We start from the raw sequence: 17934 nt of genomic DNA, 5'->3' as shown, positions 1-17934 counted from the left end.
TGTCACCTGATTGATAGTATGAAATATGGTCTATTGGTTGAGAATCCTGTACGAAATCATAGCCTGGTCCCTTGGTTGATTGAACTCCAATGTCGTATTAATTCTGTTAGCATTACTTTTGTAAATAGCTTGTAGACAACCGACAGTAAGCGTATGGGCCTGTAATTTTTCAGGTCTTTGACGTCCCCTTTCTTATGGATCAAGATGATGTTGGCATTCTTCCAAGATTCTGGTATCCTCCCCGTCGAGAGGCACTTCGTATACAGGGTGGCCAGTTTCTCTAACATAATCTCTCCACCGTCTTTCAACAGGTCTGATGTTACCTGATCCTCACCAGCTGCTTTGCCTCTTTGCATTCCCTTTAGGGCTTTCTTTACTTCTCCTGTCAATACTGGTGGGATGTCAGATTCCTCTGTGCTATTACTCCTTCTTACGTTATCATCCTGAATGGCTCGGCTGCTGTACAGATCTCTGTAGAACTCTTCCGCTACCTCAACTATTCTATCCATATTGTTTGTGACCTTGCCTTCCTTATCCCTTAATGCATACATCTGATTCTTGCCTATGCACAGTTTGTCTTCATAGCTTTGAGGCTTCTTCCGTTCTTTAGAGCATGCTCAATTTTCTCCATATATACTTTCTTATGTCGGCTACTTACGCCTATTGATTAACTTCGAAAGCTCCGCCAGCTCTATTTTGTCTGTTGCATTTGAGGCTTTCATAGCTTGACGTTTCTAATGAGGTTTTTCGTCTCTTGGGATAGCTTACCAGTGTCCTGTCTAACAACTGTACCCCCGACTTCCACTGCACACTCCTTGATGATACCAGTCAGATTATCATTCATTGCGTCAACGCTAAGGTCGTTTCCTCGGTTAAAGCCGCGTACCTATTCTGAAGTGAAACTCTGAATTCCTCAACTTTCCCTCTCAGAGCTAGTTCATTAATCGGATTCCTGCGTATCAGTTTCTGCCGTTCCTTCCTCACGTCAAGTTGAATTCTAGATCTTACCATTCTATGTCACTGCATCGGATCTTGTTAACTACTTCCACATCCTGTACAATGCCCGGGTGGCCGCACATTATGAAGTCTATTTCATTTTTAGTTTTGCCATTAGGACTCCTCCACGTCCACTTACGAGTAGCCCGTTTTCTGTAGAAGGTATTCAAGATGCGTAAATTATTGCGTTCTGCAAACTCTACTAGTAACTCCCCTCTGGCGTTTCTAGAGCCGATGCCATATTCCCCAACTGCATGATCTCCAGCCTGCTTCTTGCCTACCTTTGCATTAAAATCGCCCATCAGTACAGTATACTGTGTCTTTACCTTACTCATTGCTGATTCTACGTCTTCGGAGAAGCGTTCAACCATTTGATCATCAGGGCTGGATGTAGGCGCGTAGGCCTGTACCACCTTCATCTTGTACCTCTTATTAAACTTAGTTACGATACATATCACCCTCTCATTAATTAATGCTCACCAGAGCAGGATTGGCCACCCTGGTGTAGTACTTGGCCACTACCTCCCACATGAATACACCAATTAAAAAAAAAAGTTATATAGAGGCACTTAAATCTCGTCGCATCTGTTTAATGCGAATGAACGCGAAGAACACATGAACAAGATGTAGGTTGGGTTTTCGGCATGCTTGGGGATGGCAACATTGGGAGTGTCAGTAAGATCGACGTCCACCACACGTGACATTGTCACGTGAGGTTAACAATCGGGCACGTAACCTTGTAACTTAAGACGGATCAATTTCGCCGCAAAGGCGGCACATTTATTGAGATAGCAACACACTGAAATCTTGCGCGCAATGGGAATAGTAACTTCAGTAGCTATATTACTTGCAGCTGATTTCAGCTCGCTAAGCAAGCAGGTGTGCAGTATCATGGCCAGACTAATACAGAAAAAGAGTGAGGCTGGATGACCGCGAAAAGTCGTGTGTAAAATGGTGGGATTTATGATAAGCGGCCCCCGATGGGCGGCACGTACACGTCTTCAAGCCTAATAAAGGGTTCCGCGCCGCCGCCCTGCGAAGCAGCACTTGAGGGATGATGCACTGATAAGCTACTGAACAATTGGCCCTCCAGAGCGCCAGGAACAGCTAGGAATTGACATTTATTTCTCTGTATTTCTTCAGCCTTTGTGAGACTGCAGGAGATGCATGTACAAATGTACGAACGTTATAAACAAGCTTCCGGGAAATCGTTCAATGGTACTGAATGGACGTTTTCTGAAAATGAATTGCAGGCTTCAATAATTGACGGGAGAAGTTGTATTTAGTGGAGCTAGTGCACAGAAAAGAAGAATGAGATATTAGGGTGTTGTGAATAGTCGTTGATGAAAGTTTTGAGAAAGACGCAATTTTAAATATATTTTTAATGTTCTCCACTAAATATCTAATTGCAGTACTCTCCGCCGAAGGCTTAGGAAGGTTTCGAGGCTCACCCTTCCTTGAACGCTATTAGTGGCCTATGATAAAACTTCACATGTGATTGGAATACGTAAAGGGGTTATTATTTATAACTATTTATTCATTGTTTTATTTATTCTACTCGAACACTCTCCTCATAACCTCATTTTCGGCATCTCCTTTCATTCGAAGGACTGTGCCAGAATTGTCTGCTCGGAAAGTTTTCTACGGTTGGATGAGCCATTGCCTGTCGAAGATGCCACTTGTGAACCACATCGCTTACATTCAGCCGAGATTGCCAGGTGGTTTTCACATGCTGCTACAAATGTCCTCCTGGTCCCCTGTATCCAGGATACAAATGGCGAGTACATCGTATCGCCACTTACTGACGCGGTCTTAAAGCGCAATATTGTCCTGTCAAACACAATAGTCCAAATCGTCGAGGATAGAGTGTGCGTAACCATTTTCATTTTCGAATTTTCGACGCATGTGCTTCTCTATTGTCTCGCCATGGCTCATGTGACCCTATAAAAGCACTTGGGATCTGGTCTACGGCCTCTGAACCCCTACGCACTACGAGCACATTCTTGCTGCCCACGGATAACATTTGCAGAGTGATTGCTTCTAGTCCTTCTTTCCAGCAGTAAGCCACCCTTTTCAGCCTTCTGTCCCCTTGTAGGGACATCTTTGGTTTGAACAACCGCTCTTTCATACAGCCATTTTTTGTCACCCATCTCGACAACTCCAGTAATTCAAGCCCCATTCACTTGTCACCATGTCGCGTCTATGCAACAGGAAGGGTCATTAAATAGATAAAATATTTCTTGGGGTTTTAAGTCGGAAAACCAAGATATGCTATTGAGAGACACCGTAGTGAAGAGCTCCGAGAATGTCGGCCTCCTGGGGCTCTTTAAATGCACCGACAGCTAAGCAAACGGGCCTCTAGCACTTTGCATCCATCGAAATGCTGCAGCCGCGACAAGGATTCGATCCCGTGACGGCCATTGTATAGGAAAATGTATAGGAAAACATATGATAGAACAATGTATAATTGAACCTTCGAGTAGCACATGGGAATCCCCGATTGTCTCAGTAAAAAAAATTAAACTTATGGTGCTTCTGCTTTGGCTACTGCCACATTACCAATAAGTGTGTCTATCCACTGCCTCGCTCAGTAAACGCTCTTGTCTTCCTTCATAGATGTCGTATTCTTAAGGCGAAAGCCTTTGATTAAAAACTCGTGCGACTTACTGAAAGCATCACGTGAGTGCATGATCTGCGTGTCAACTTCGTCTTTGCGCCGCTCGCGTGAGTAGCAGCCCAGCAGGGGCGTTGAGAGCGAGCGCGGTCGCGGCGCTGGGAGGAGAATGGCAAGGGCTGCGCCGGTAGAACCTTCCGGCAACGGCGGCACCCAGCGGTCGCAGCGCGCTCGCGCCGCTTTTGTATTTCCATAGCTTTCCGAAAGCGCAAATCGTAAGACGCCGCGAAAGAACACAGTACAAGGGCTACTTTCAATTGAGATTTTAATGCTTCAACCGTCGCCTTGAAGTAGAAAGTGAAGGTAGCTTGAACGTTTCTATAATTTTTAGCGCGTTTTTGCTGAAAAGTATACACCCGCTCTAATTCGCTCGCAATCCCAAACGAGAAGTATGTTTTGTCCCTAAATTTACTAATAATTTGGACTGACTGCTCCGCGTATTTCAAAATTGTATTTATTCTCCTTAAAGTACATCTCACTTCGTGAAGCTCTCGCATATCTTCTCGTTGCCACAACATTTAAATATGAGCCTTGAGAGTGCAATAAAAATAAACGTATATAAATGAACAGCGACCTCTAAAAATCAACTTTGCAGCTGTTGTTCATTCAATAAATTTTTCAACGTTGCGACATAATAACACTTATGAGCAGTCTCTATAAAAGCAAACATTGTAGGAGAAGCTTACAAATGATTTACGCATACATTGTAATTAGAAAAAATTGCATGGGTTTTCAGAAGGGCGTGCCTTATGGAACATAGGTATATTAGGTCACTTGACTAAGCAGTGAGAAGCATCAGGATTCCGTAAAGCTTTCGCCAAAAATTTCACGAACCACGCGTTAGAGTGTGCTGTAATTCTGTTTCCTACTTGTGACACAATAGCGATAGGGCATTTACAATGCAGTGTTTGCGAATCAATTAGCATAAGGAGTCACACAGACAGCCTGGAAAAGGGAATTGTTGAAAGGCATTTGGCGTCGTACTTACATTGCCATAATAAGCACTAACACGAAGAGAAATGCTGGAAACCTTGAAGAAAGCATGGCAACTATCGCGAGAGCCTTGGAAACTGTGGATGAACCTTGCGCATGTTTTCTGAGCTTTTTATACTGGTGGAGAGGGAACAACAATGTTTTGCAAGAAGAATAAATCCTAACCTAACTGATTACAATATAAAAATCAGAGAACGCAAACCTGAAGAAAAAATAAAAGCCATTATGAGTCAAGAACAATTGCATGGGTTTCATCTATAATGGTGCAGAAGGCAGTAAACAGATATTTGAAGAAATATTTAATACGTGCTGTACTTTGGCAGTCATGATACTTATTCTCGCTTTCTTGTCCAGGCATCAACTGTACGTCCAGCACAATCATTCGTCCGTGCTTAACAAACAGTTCCGTTTATGACTTAAAGGTGAACATTTGACAGCGGTCTGTCTGGTTGGGAAGAAAATATCATTAAAAAAGTTATCATTGAAGAAGTCGTGACAGAAGCTGCATGAATTATTCCGGAGTGAGTGAATTAATAAGCTGATGTGGACAGACGCTACGCTGTGATGGAAATTTATTTGACCTTAATTATTTCTTATAGATATTATATTATAGATTATAGATCTATATAGATATAGATATATATAGATTAAGATATTATATCTTAATAAGAGTGTTATCTACTGTGTTAGCAACAGATAAAGTACGACAACATAATAGTTTTTTTTACAAACACGATACACCGATAGCAATAGAGATGCACTGCACTATAGAATGCAAGGCTACTAATTTCGTCGGTGGTATGTATTGTAGCAAGACATTCAGCTATAAATTATTGTAAAAAAGTCACAGTTTCGCCGCAAGGGCGAAGCACTGTATGCGATAGCAAGAAAATTGCACAATTTCCCGCTAAAGGGGATCATGAGGCGATGCGAAGCCGGAGCACTTGCACGATCGCGTTCCGTTGGCGTTCTTTGGGCATGCTACCGACCTGGCGTCATGGAAACCAAAGAGGAACGCTACGCGCGTCTTGTCTTCCCTGTAGCCTGGCCGTTAATTCTCACAGGGCGAACGGGGAACGCAGTCGGCAGGCATGCGAGAGGCGGGCAGCGTAGGAGAGGAGAGAGGGGGGAGGGGACGGGCATGCGCTGGTGCTCATCGCGGCGTTGCGCATGGGAGAATTTCGGTATGTCTAGCCCGCGTTTCAGAGGAAGAGTGGACAGGGGGAGGGGAGAGGAAAAGTGGAGAGGGGGAAGGGAGAGGGGGAAGGGAGAGGGAAAGTGGAGAGGAGAGGAAGGGGGAAAGTGGAGAGGGGGAATGTGAGAGGGGATGTGGAGATATACATACCTATACATATACGGTGCATGACGGCGGCGACGGCGACGGCGACGGCAAAAATCAGCCGAGACTGTCCATATAATTGCTATCGCAATAAAAGCATTGTGTCATGTTTGCAGAAACAAAGATGAGCAAATTTCACTGTGATAATACGAGACAGTTCGTATTACTACGCTTGTTTGGTAAATATCGTAGGCACCAATGAAAAATCCTTTACGTTGGCTCTCACTTCAAAGTGCACTAGAAAATGCAAGATACCGCCTCCTGCAACGACACAGTGCTAGGCGCGAGGGAGGACAGGTTGGTAGAACACGCAAACTGACCGACCAGGTCGGTCAATTTTACCCGGTGTAGCGCAACTGCAAGGTGGAGGTTCCGGCCGCCTAGGCATTCAGGTAGTTCTACAACCTCACTGCGCCGATAATCAATGAGCAGGTAGAGCTCCACTTTATGGGCTTACCTTGATTGTAGATCGCATAAGTAAACATTGTATGCTTTATTATATATCACAATTAGGCGCCTATTGTACCACTTTACGTTACTGACCGCAAAAATTAGAGTAACATCGCTGAAGTGAATGTGACAAAACAAGCGAAGAAACGCATCGCGTTTCTTCTCCGTTCAACGCCTATCTGAAGCGAAGCAGCCTGACTCGGCTGCTTGGTGATATATGCTTTCCAGTTCGCAGCTGTTACAACGCCATGTAGTACCACACGTGCAGATCATTTCGGTGAACATGCGCTGTGATCACTTTCTTTCCTCTACCTCTTTCTATTCCTTCCCCATTCCTTACAAGTGCTATGTATGGCGCCCGCAATTCGAAATTAATGCTTTCTCTTGGTCACTCTACTTGAAAGTACGCGGTCAATTCAGCGGCGACGAGGATAGGATGAGCCCTCCCCACCGGCAACACCTCGGGAGCCACGGCCGGATACGCGAGCCCCACTAGCTCGTGGAAGCTACAAACCAGTGACTGCATATTAGGTGCGGCTAAAAGCTTTCTGTAAAGGCTATGCTATCACAGATGAACATAAGCAACGAACCTTTGTTCACAACAGACCTGAGCACCATCACCATGGTCATCGTTAGCGGACGCGGCATGCTAACAAAGGTGAACGAGCCGACGTACAAGGAGGTATCGACATACTCCAGAAGCATTTTTCGCGCTGCCAGAACTAAATAACCCAACCATAGAATTTTTTCACGCAACTACACATCAGAAGAACCAGTCAAAGATTTGCTCGCAGTCATTCGGCAATTGGTGCATACCGGCAACTTCGGCGCTTTACTTGTACAGGATGCTCTGGGACCAGATAGTTTGGGACTTGCATTATCACGCGGTACGTCGTCAAAGGCTTGCGAAAGCATTCTCAACTAGAAGCGAAGCACAGGAAATCTCCTTATCAATGCAAATGGCGGAAGAAAACGTGAATATGAGCACTGTTCTCGAAGATGAAGGCGCACACGCGTTCGAGGGCTTGTAAACAGGCTCCGACTGTTTCATTAACACCTCGCACACAAGCTCGCTAATTCGTACACATGGCCGCGGCGATCACATTTTGCGCATATCACAACGCTGCGCACCGCGCAGACACTACTTTCGAAACACAATCCCCTCACCCCTCTGCTGCTCCTGACCAGTCTTTTCCGCCCGCACAATGACGTAATCTTCCCCATGGGCGACATTACGTAGCACCGATTTCGTCGACTGCTTTTTTGCACTATGAAACGGCACCTTCTCCTTGCGGTGATGCAGTTTTGGCCACGCAGTCCGCATTTTCGTTTTCCTGTGCTGCCTTCCCCGTTTTCGTAGACCGAAGGCTACAGAAGGCAAGCGGTGTCGCCCGAACAAATGCCTCCGAGATCAAAAGGCGTCCCACGAATTTACCGTTAGGGTACGGGAGCATGCGCCGCGGCATATTTCTTTAGCTCGTCAGTGCTTAGCAACCCACATTGCGCTTCCCCACTGTGCTGACACGAGCGATACGTAGAAGACGCCTTGTTTGGCCGTCGGATCTGTGCCGGTGACATAATCACTGGCATCGTGAAAAAAGGCTACGCCTACCCTTTTTCGCTGCCGAGAAGGAAGGGAAGGCCGGGAGAGAAACCGAAACCGGCCGAAGTGGTTTGTTCTACGCCTTGTAATTTCCTTATTGCAGCACTCATTCGCAAAATTGTTGCGGCAGCATGTCCACATCCTACAAGAGTGTTGTTATCACTGGATCACAAATTTGGACCACGAGGTTGTTTGCTGGCTCTTCAAGAAACATGCGTGCACAATGTGAAAGTCGGGAAGTCAGGCCTCCATGTTTCACGTGTGGGAACACATTGCCTGACCTTGGGACCTCTCGATTCCGATCGGCTAAGAGCTACCAGTGCCAGAAGCTCGGTCATTTTCGTGCTATGTGTCCCAGAGAGACAACAGCAAAACGAAGGTGTTGAGAATGTGGCTACAGCAGCAAATCGGTGTGACGCATCCTCCAGTGGCAAACAGCAACAATGCTGCACCAGAAGCTTTGTTCCTCTTTGTGGTAAAAACTGTCTGTGGCCGTTCTTGCCGTTATGGGATGCAGAAAGAGGCGTCATGCCTGTCTTAACCACTAATCGCCGTAGTAATGGGAGCCTTGATACTGCGCTGAGAAAAAACGTGTGTAATTGTCAAAAGCCTCAGCTATGAGAATAAGCGCTTACAAGGCCATGAAAATCGCATACAAAGAAATATTTGTAGCTCCTAGGAATGTGTTTATCTTCTCGGATTGTCCTGAACCAGCAAGGTCGGCGTGATGGCCTGAACAAGCCTCCGATATTAATCTCAGTCTTCCTAAGCATAAGCAAGAAAAGTTGACTGGCCTCCCCCAGCGATACAAGAACTGTTTTTCGTCGCCTCAAAGGGTGCAGCAAATACCAGATGCTAAACATCGAACAGAGACTAATTGGGTCCCTTCTGAATGAGCCGAAGTCGACTTGATGGCGAAAGGCATCATTATCATCATCATAAACACCTATATCGGAGCTTGGGAGGTCGCATGAGTTGCTGTTTCCTACGCAGTGTCCTCTTCGCGCTCGATCCTTTTCCAGAGCGACAGCATGTAATGTCTTTTGCTAGAGCATGTCGTTGCATGACGTCGTCGAACCACTTAAAAGGCACTATAATCAGAAAAACCATCGCTCCGCAATAGTACCCATGATCGTGCAATAACGCCGATATCCCTCTTTACATGGACACATACCTGAACGGCAAGCTGTCCAAGATACCCCTGACAAGGCCAGAGGAGTTTCTACAGCCGAGTAAATGGAACGGAGTTACCAGGCCATTTTCCGCGCTGACGTCCGACAAAAAAAAAGATGGATCATCATGGCGACGGAATAGGGGTTACTCAAAACGTACAGCGTCATCTGTCGACAATCGCATAAGCTTGATCCGCCATGTTTTGTTGGGCGCGAAAACGAAACCAGTCACCTATCGCAGCCTTTCATATGCTAAAGCTGCTGGTTTTCATCTTCGTTCTGCGATGACTTCCCAATGCTTGGTGCGCTGTTCAGGTAACGAAGGAGCCCTTACGATGCCGGGAACAATGTAACACTAATTTTAATTGAATTTATCAGCTACCTGAACGAAAAAAGAGGAAGTACCGACGCGAACTTGTTCCGTAAACAAGTTCGGCACTGTGCTTTGGTTCGGAAATGACTGGTGCGCGCAAACGTGCTCCTCAACCTCAGTTCTTATTTCTTCGTGCAATTTAGTTCCTCGCCTGCAACATAAGCTAGACTTCTGGAACAATATTATGATATATGCATTTTAAAAGAGACGGCCGACGTCGCACACGTGCGAGAGAGCATGACTGACAAACTTGTCAGTATTGCAGATTGACCACAGCAAAGATTTATGTATACAAATGTTGTAAGCAGTGGCACAGACGCTGCTGCGCGCGTTCGCGGAAAATCAGTGTCGACACACGAAACTTGATCGGCGCAAAGATCCCAACAGAGATCTCTTTGCAAGCTTCGCAAGGCGGTGTGCGCCGAAGTACATATATAGTCTGCATGCCACGTCTGCTCTTCGCTTTACACCCCCTTAACTCTCCTCTTTTATTTTTATTTTGTTTTCTTCGGTCAGCGTGCGCCGCAAACACGGAGCCGTGCAGTAGATACAGCTGTTTGTTCGGCAGTTCATCGCACTCGTCTTTCCGCTGAACGCAGGCCCTCGTAAATATTGTGGGCAACAGCGCATGGTAATACAACGCCGCCGTGGGATGCAAAAGCAAAGAGCGCAATATTTCAATAAGATATGCCAGTGAACGCACACGTATAGCGTTAAAAAAACCAGCACGACAATGCTAAATCCGCGTGACAAATTACGACCACAAGGAATTATAAACAACCAGTGTGCAGTAAAAGGGCATTACTCGGGCCGCTCTCTATGTACACAACTGAAACGCGCGATCAGTATTAAATGCGAAGCATTCCTTAGCGAACTTCTGCGACTTTGAGCGTATCTATCTATCTATCTATCTATCTATCTATCTATCTATCTATCTATCTATCTATCTATCTATCTATCTATCTATCTATCTATCTATCTATCTATCTATCTATCTATCTATCTATCTATCTATCTAGCCGCCTACGACTTTGCGCTCTCCTGGTCGCTTGGTTATTCGAACGTGCACCAAAATTGGTATGGCGTAATATGACTGTATGACGAACATAAATGACAAGTCATAACATGAAAATCATGACACGCATGTCATGTACAGCATGATTTACATGCCAACCTCATGGGCCGCTGGCGGCCGTTTCGCTAGTTTGATATACACCAAAATTGGTATCTTGCGAGGTGACCGTGTGACGAGCATAAATAACACGAGTTAACATGAAAATCATGACACGCATGTCATGTACAGCATGACTTACGTGCCACGCTCATGGGGCGCTGGCGGCCGTTTCGCTAGCTTGATCTACCCCGAAATCGGTATTGCGCGACGTGACTGTGTGAGGAACACAAAAACACGAGTTAACATGAAAATCATGACACGCATGTCATGTACAGCATGACTTACGTGCCACGCTCATGGGGCGCTGGCGGCCGTTTCGCTAGCTTGATCTACCCCGGAATCGGTATTGCGCGACGTGACTGTGTGAGGAACATAAAAACACGAGTTAACATGAAACTCATGACACGCATGTCATGTACAGCATGACTTACGTGCCACGCTCATGGTGCGCTGGCGGCCGTTTCGCTAGCTTGATATACACCAAAATTGGTCTCTTCCAACGTGACTGTGTGACGAATATAAATAACAGGAGTTAACATGAAAATCATGACACGCATGTCATGTACAGCATGACTTACGTGGCACGCTCATGGGGCGCTGGCGGCGGTTTCGCTAGCTTGATACACACCAAAATTGATATCTTGCGACGTGACCGTGTGACGAACATAAATAACAACAGTTAACATGAAAATCATGACACGCATGTCATGTACAGCATGACTTACGTGCCAGGCTCGTGGTGAGCTGGCGGCTGTTTCGCTAGATTGATATACTCCGAAATTGGTATCTTGCGACGTGACTTTCTGACGAACATAAATAACCCGAGTTAACATGAAAATCATGACAGGCATGTCATGTACAGCATGACGTACGTGCCACGCTCATGGTGCACTCGCGGCCGTCTCGCTAGCTTGATATACACCAAAATTGGTATCTTGCGACGTGACTGTGTGACGAACATAAATAACAGGAGTTAACGTGAAAATCATGACACGCATGTCATGTACAGTATGACTTACGTGCCATGCTCATGGGCCGCTGGCGGCCGTTTCGCTAGCATGATATACACCAAAATTGGTATCTTGCGACATGACCGTGGGACGAACATAAATAACAGGAGTTAACATGAAAATCGTGACACGCATGTCATGTACAGCATGACTTACGTGCCACGCTCATGGGGCGCTGGCGGCCGTTTCGCTAGCTTGATATACACCAAAATTGGTCTCTTCCGACGTGACTGTCTGACGAATATAAATAACAGGAGTTAACATGAAAATCATGACACGCATGTCATGTACAGCATGACTCATGTGCCACGCTCATGGTGCTCTCGCGGCCGTTTCGCTAGCTTGATATACACCAAAATTGGTATCTTGCGACGTGACTGTGTGACGCGCATAAATAACAGGAGTTAACATGAAATTCATGACACGCATGTCATGTACAGCATGACCTACGTGCCACGCTCATGGGGCGCTGGCGGCCGTTTCACTAGCTTGATATACACCAAAATTGGTATCTTGCGACGTGACTGTGTGACGGACGAATATAAATAACAGGAGTTAACATGAAAATCATGACACGCATGTCATGTACAGCATGACTTACGTGCCACGCTCATGGGGCGCTGGCGGCGGTTTCGCTAGCTTGATACACAGCAAAATTGATATCTTGCGACGTGACCGTGTGACGAACATAAATAACAACAGCTAACATGAAAATCATGACACGCATGTCATGTACAGCATGACGTACGTGCCACGCTCATGGGGCGCTGGCGGCCGTTTCACTAGCTTGATATACACCAAAATTGGTATCTTGCGACGTGACCGTGTGATGAACATAAATGAAACCAGTTAACATGAAAATCATGACACGCATGTCATGTACAGCATGACTTACGTACCACGCTCATGGTGCGCTGGCGGCCGTTTCGCTAGCTTGATATACACCAAAATTGGTATCTTGCGACGTGACTGTGTGACGCACATAAATAACAGGAGTTAACATGAAATTCATGACACGCATGTCATGTACAGCATGACCTACGTGCCACGCTCATGGGGCGCTGGCGGCCGTTTCACTAGCTTGATATACACCAAAATTGGTATCTTGCGACGTGACCGTGTGATGAACATAAATGAAACCAGTTAACATGAAAATCATGACACGCATGTCATGTACAGCATGACTTACGTACCACGCTCATGGTGCGCTGGCGGCCGTTTCGCTAGCTTGATATACACCAAAATTGGTATCTTGCGACGTGACTGTGTGACGCACATAAATAACAGGAGTTAACATGAAATTCATGACACGCATGTCATGTACAGCATGACCTACGTGCCACGCTCATGGGGCGCCGGCGGCCGTTTCACTAGCTTGATATACACCAAAATTGGTATCTTGCGACGTGACTGTGTGACGAATATAAATAACAGGAGTTAACATGAAAATCATGACACGCATGTCATGTACAGCATGACTTACGTGCCACGCTCATGGGGCGCTGGCGGCGGTTTCGCTAGCTTGATACACACCAAAATTGATATCTTGCGACGTGACCGTGTGACGAACATAAATAACAACTGTTAACATGAAAATCATGACACGCATGTCATGTACAGCATGACTTACGTGCCAGGCTCGTGGTGAGCTGGCGGCTGTTTCGCTAGATTGATATACTCCGAAATTGGTATCTTGCGACGTGACTTTCTGACGAACATAAATAACCCGAGTTAACATGAAAATCATGACACGCATGTCATGTACAGCATGACGTACGTGCCACGCTCATGGTGCGCTCGCGGCCGTCTCGCTAGCTTGATATACACCAAAATTGGTATCTTGTGACGTGACTGTGTGACGCACATAAATAACAGGAGTTAACATGAAATTCATGACACGCATGTCATGTACAGCATGACCTACGTGCCACGCTCATGGGGCGCTGGCGGCCGTTTCACTTGCTTGATATACACCAAAATTGGTATCTTGCGACGTGACCGTGTGACGAACATAACACCAGTTAACATGAAAATCATGGCACGCATGTCATGTACAGCATGACTCACGTGCCACGCTCATGGTGCGCTGGCGGCCGTTTCGCTAGCTTGATATACTCCGAAATTGGTATCTTGCGACGTGACTTTCTGACGAACATAAATAACACGAGTTAACATGAAAATCACGACACGCATTTCATATACAGCGTGACTCACGTGCCACGCTCATGGTGCGCTCGCGGCCGTTTCGCTAGCTTGATATACACCAAAATTGGTATGTTGTGAAGTGACTGTGTGACGAATATAAATAATAGGAAATAACATGAAAATCATGACACACCTGTCATGTACAGCATGACTTACGTGCCACGCTCATGGTGCGCTCGCGGCCGTTTCTCTAGCTTGATCGACCCCGAAGTTGGTAGTGCGCGACGAACATAAATAATAGCAGTTAACATGAAAACCATGACACGCATTTTCATCAATGACATACAAGACGATGTATGCAGCTCTTTGCTGGCTGCTTCGCATTACATCGATTCCCACAATGCGTGGGATCTGCCGGCTTTTTTCTATGGTTTGCGGCGCATCGCTCATGCACATGTCGACGCCTTGTTTATTTCGGAAAAAAGCTACGGCACACGCTACTGCGGAGGGTGTAGGGACACTTGTGGCTAAAGAAATTAGCCGAGGAAAACAGCGCAGCGTTGTACTGGTCGCGCCTATAAACAACGTGGTGTCGGTATCCGACGAGTGTTTATTAAGCGTGTATAAAATGGCACTGGAAAATACAATAGAGGTGCACATTGCAGTGGAAGGTTGTCTTAGAAGTTTGACTGTCACATGTCCTCTGCAAAGAATACTTTTCTTGAACGCCTACCTCAGATCTGAAGCACACGCCACTAGATAATAGTAGTTCGGCTTTGCGAAGCGGTGGGCCTGTTGCAGCTGTCGTCCGGGTGAGTTTTTAAGCGCGTATATCTCCGATAGTGTGTTCTCGTCGATTCGTCGCAGCACAGTGAGGTCTGCTGACCGTTCGGCACTGGATGAGGAAAGAAACGGCCGTATTTTCTTGTTCCGGGGCTCCGCCAACGACTGCGGCTCAGCGTCTCCGTACCCTCTCCTTACGCAGACGCTAGCAGACAATTCCGGGACAGCGCACACAAAATAATGGCGGACGCGCCCAACGTTGCCAGAACACCAAGCCTTATGAATATCCCCTATACCTGACACGCTATGATGAAACGGCAGCCCTATACGAAACTGGCATGGCCAAAGTGGCGAAATTTATTGTAAAGAACATCCTACTACGGCAATGTACCCCAAAGTTCCCCATGAGTGATGGTAGAGCAGAATCTACTGCGGCCCTTATTCAGGCGATTCTTCATACACATAGTTACGTAATCGGTGAACAACCGCCTACCACTGGCCGGGTGATAGTCTTACTGAGCATTTCAATAAAACACTTGCCGACATCCTGGCAGTGCACCTGGACGTGGAACGCAAGATTTGGGATGCGTGCATAACTTTCCCTTACAACTCGGCAGTGCCAGAAACTACGCACATGACGCCGTTCAAGCCGGTAAACGGAAGATGTCCAGCAACAGTGCTTGATGACAAGCTGCCCGCGGTCACCGACGAAGAAAACCTGTTGCTCAGCGTCTTCGCCAGTCTGCACCTCAAGAACCAACAGGTGACTGACAGCGGAGCGGCCGTTGCAACATTTGGCGAAACTGTCTTCAATACATTTCTGCTGACCGCGTTTGAAGCTGGACTCTGTTACGACGACATGGCCAGGGTATAAATGTTCTGCGATGAGAGTTCCAGCCATTAGAGTCCTTTAACTTCTTGGCGCACTGTACAACGGGGTTATCTCTGAAGGCATTGCAGATACACAGCTGCGACATGCATGACCCGCGGTCGTGCATATAGAACGCCTTCAGGCCAAGGAGACTTCAGCTGCTTAACGCGCTCTAGAGAACTTTCGGAGCATATTTTAGCACGTTCTTACACGTTTCTTCGCTTTTGTGTATTCTTTGCAGCATTGTCACAACGCTTTTGCAGAGGAGGGCATCGTTACGTGTCACTCTTTTGTTTTCGTCATAAACGCGTGTCACTAAGTGTTATCGCTCGGCGCAGGTCACGCGTGAGCATATGGAAAGTTTCAATATTGTTCTGTTTTTGACACGTCAGTCGAGACTTGACTGACGCATTTCTGTCATGGATATGACGTTTGTAAAATCCACACTAGCGAATAGCAGAGAAGAAAAAAACAGATAAATAATTCCGTCGCCGGGAATCGAGTCAACTACCTCTCGGTCAGCGACGATAGCTGCCAGGCGCTCCACCCGCTACGCTACGAACGCACATGCACGGGGCTCCACCGAATGCTCCTTATATCTTTCACGCATTCCCTTTCACGCATCTTTGCACGGCGCTCTTAGTTGGCGGGGCTAGGCGGTGCCGCCATCTGGGAGCGGTGAAGTGAAGTACTAGGTCCTGACTTCCTGACATTGACGAGCGCTGATAGGAAGCGATTTGGCGACGACGCAGTTAGGACGTCTCTAGGCCAGCAAAGAACGCTGGCCGCACTAGCTTTGAGGATTCGTCCTCGACACAGTTATGTTCTTTGCCTTTCGCTACGTGTTAGCGAGTGACGGGGCGTTGTGGGAGTAGTGGAGCTTCCACATGCACCAATGGTGTTTCTCTGCCGCCTACTGCTTCGAGTGCGATGCCACCTACTAATAAAGTTGCCGCAATGAGTGCTTTAGAAAGGCAACGATGTCGACGCGCGAATGTCGTGCCTCGGTGAAGCGAGACAGACGCGAGTGAGAAGTGGACGGCCTTGGCGCTTTCATGGCTGAAGCTACGAACCTCTGCCTCCGGTGTTGCTGAAGCGCACTGTGGTAGTCTGTGCATGAGCACAGGCGTACGTTACCCCATTACTCGGGAGCGCACACCTTGTCGTTGTTTTTTTCCTCGTTTGACCACGCTTTGAAGAAGTGCATATCGAATACCAGTGTTTATGCACTTGATGCCATCCTTGCACTGGATTCAGAATATACTGTGTCCATCTGTATATTAACAACTACAGCTACCACAAGGGTTTAATGATGATCATGGACGTTAGTCGTAAGGATAGAGATGTTCCACAAGGCTTCAACGTGAGCGCATCCATGTCAACCGGTGCTATAGTTGCCAAGCATCAATAGACATTGAACAAGCTCATATATAAATGCATAATAAAGAGCCAACTAAATGTGTGAAGACCTATTTTACTTACGTGTTATACCGACTCCTATTACGGAGCGATCAGCCATGTTTTTTAACACGAAAGTGTTTTATGCCGGGGTCCACCACGGCTCCACTGACGTATTATCGTCACGGATATGACGTAAAATGTACACTAACAGATGGCAAAGAAAAAAAAACTAGAACGAAAAGCTTCGCCGCTGCGAGTCGAACCTACAACCTCCCAATCCGCAGCGCATGGCGCGAAACAACTCGCCCCCAGAGCCTACGTTCTTCAGCTTGTTAACGACGAGCTATTTATATACACCATACTCAGAGCTCGGTGGCTTCAGCGTATTGTTGTTATCACTAGCAAGTTGGCGCGAACAAAGCGGAGGGCGCCCTTTAAAGGTCGTCGCCCCAGGCGTTGCGATGCGAGCACATGTACCTCTACAGGGGGTGCCTCTTGTGCGCGCGCCCTTATCTCGTAATAGGGGCGGTTTGAACGTCTTGCGCTTTTACTGCAAGTTTCCATTGACGTTGAAGAGAGCATGAAGCTCACTTACTTCGCTCGGTGCAGCGGCCGCATTTTCGAAAGGAGTGCGCTGCTGACACACAAAGAAGTAACAAGTGTGACAGTTCGCGCTCGTCCTGTGTATGTTCTTTTCGTGCGTCCTTTCTGCTTTAGAGCGCGCTGCAAGTTTCGAGCTGCTTGCCGTAATTCGTGTGACATTACAATATGCTGCTACAGCACTTATTCCTTCGCCCTTGTGGCGAAACAATGCACAATAAACGCTCAACTACCACTGTAAAGACACGTTTCACTTTCGTGTTTTACCGATTTCTATGAAAGGGGGATCAGGCATGTTTTTTTTTTCGTAAAAATGCGTTCATGGAGCCAGTGGTTAAGCTCATTTGGAA

At 46.7% G+C, this 17934-nt stretch overlaps 1 long non-coding RNA gene across 1 annotated transcript; it reads right to left on the bottom strand.

Annotated features, from left to right (window-relative positions):
* Positions 1-4955: 4955 nt before the first annotated feature.
* Positions 4956-17275, bottom strand: LOC125758060 (uncharacterized). The gene is made up of 3 exons (XR_007415783.1): positions 17066-17275; positions 6009-6084; positions 4956-5108 (listed from the first exon to the last, which is right to left on the bottom strand). It is a non-coding gene; the product is annotated as an uncharacterized LOC125758060 (long non-coding RNA).
* Positions 17276-17934: the final 659 nt, after the last annotated feature.

Source organism: Rhipicephalus sanguineus, chromosome 4 (assembly GCF_013339695.2).
Source record: "Rhipicephalus sanguineus isolate Rsan-2018 chromosome 4, BIME_Rsan_1.4, whole genome shotgun sequence".
NCBI lineage: Eukaryota > Metazoa > Arthropoda > Arachnida > Ixodida > Ixodidae > Rhipicephalus > Rhipicephalus sanguineus.
The sequence above is the reverse complement of the archived record's forward strand: the minus strand, read 5'-3'. Positions and strand labels throughout refer to the sequence as shown.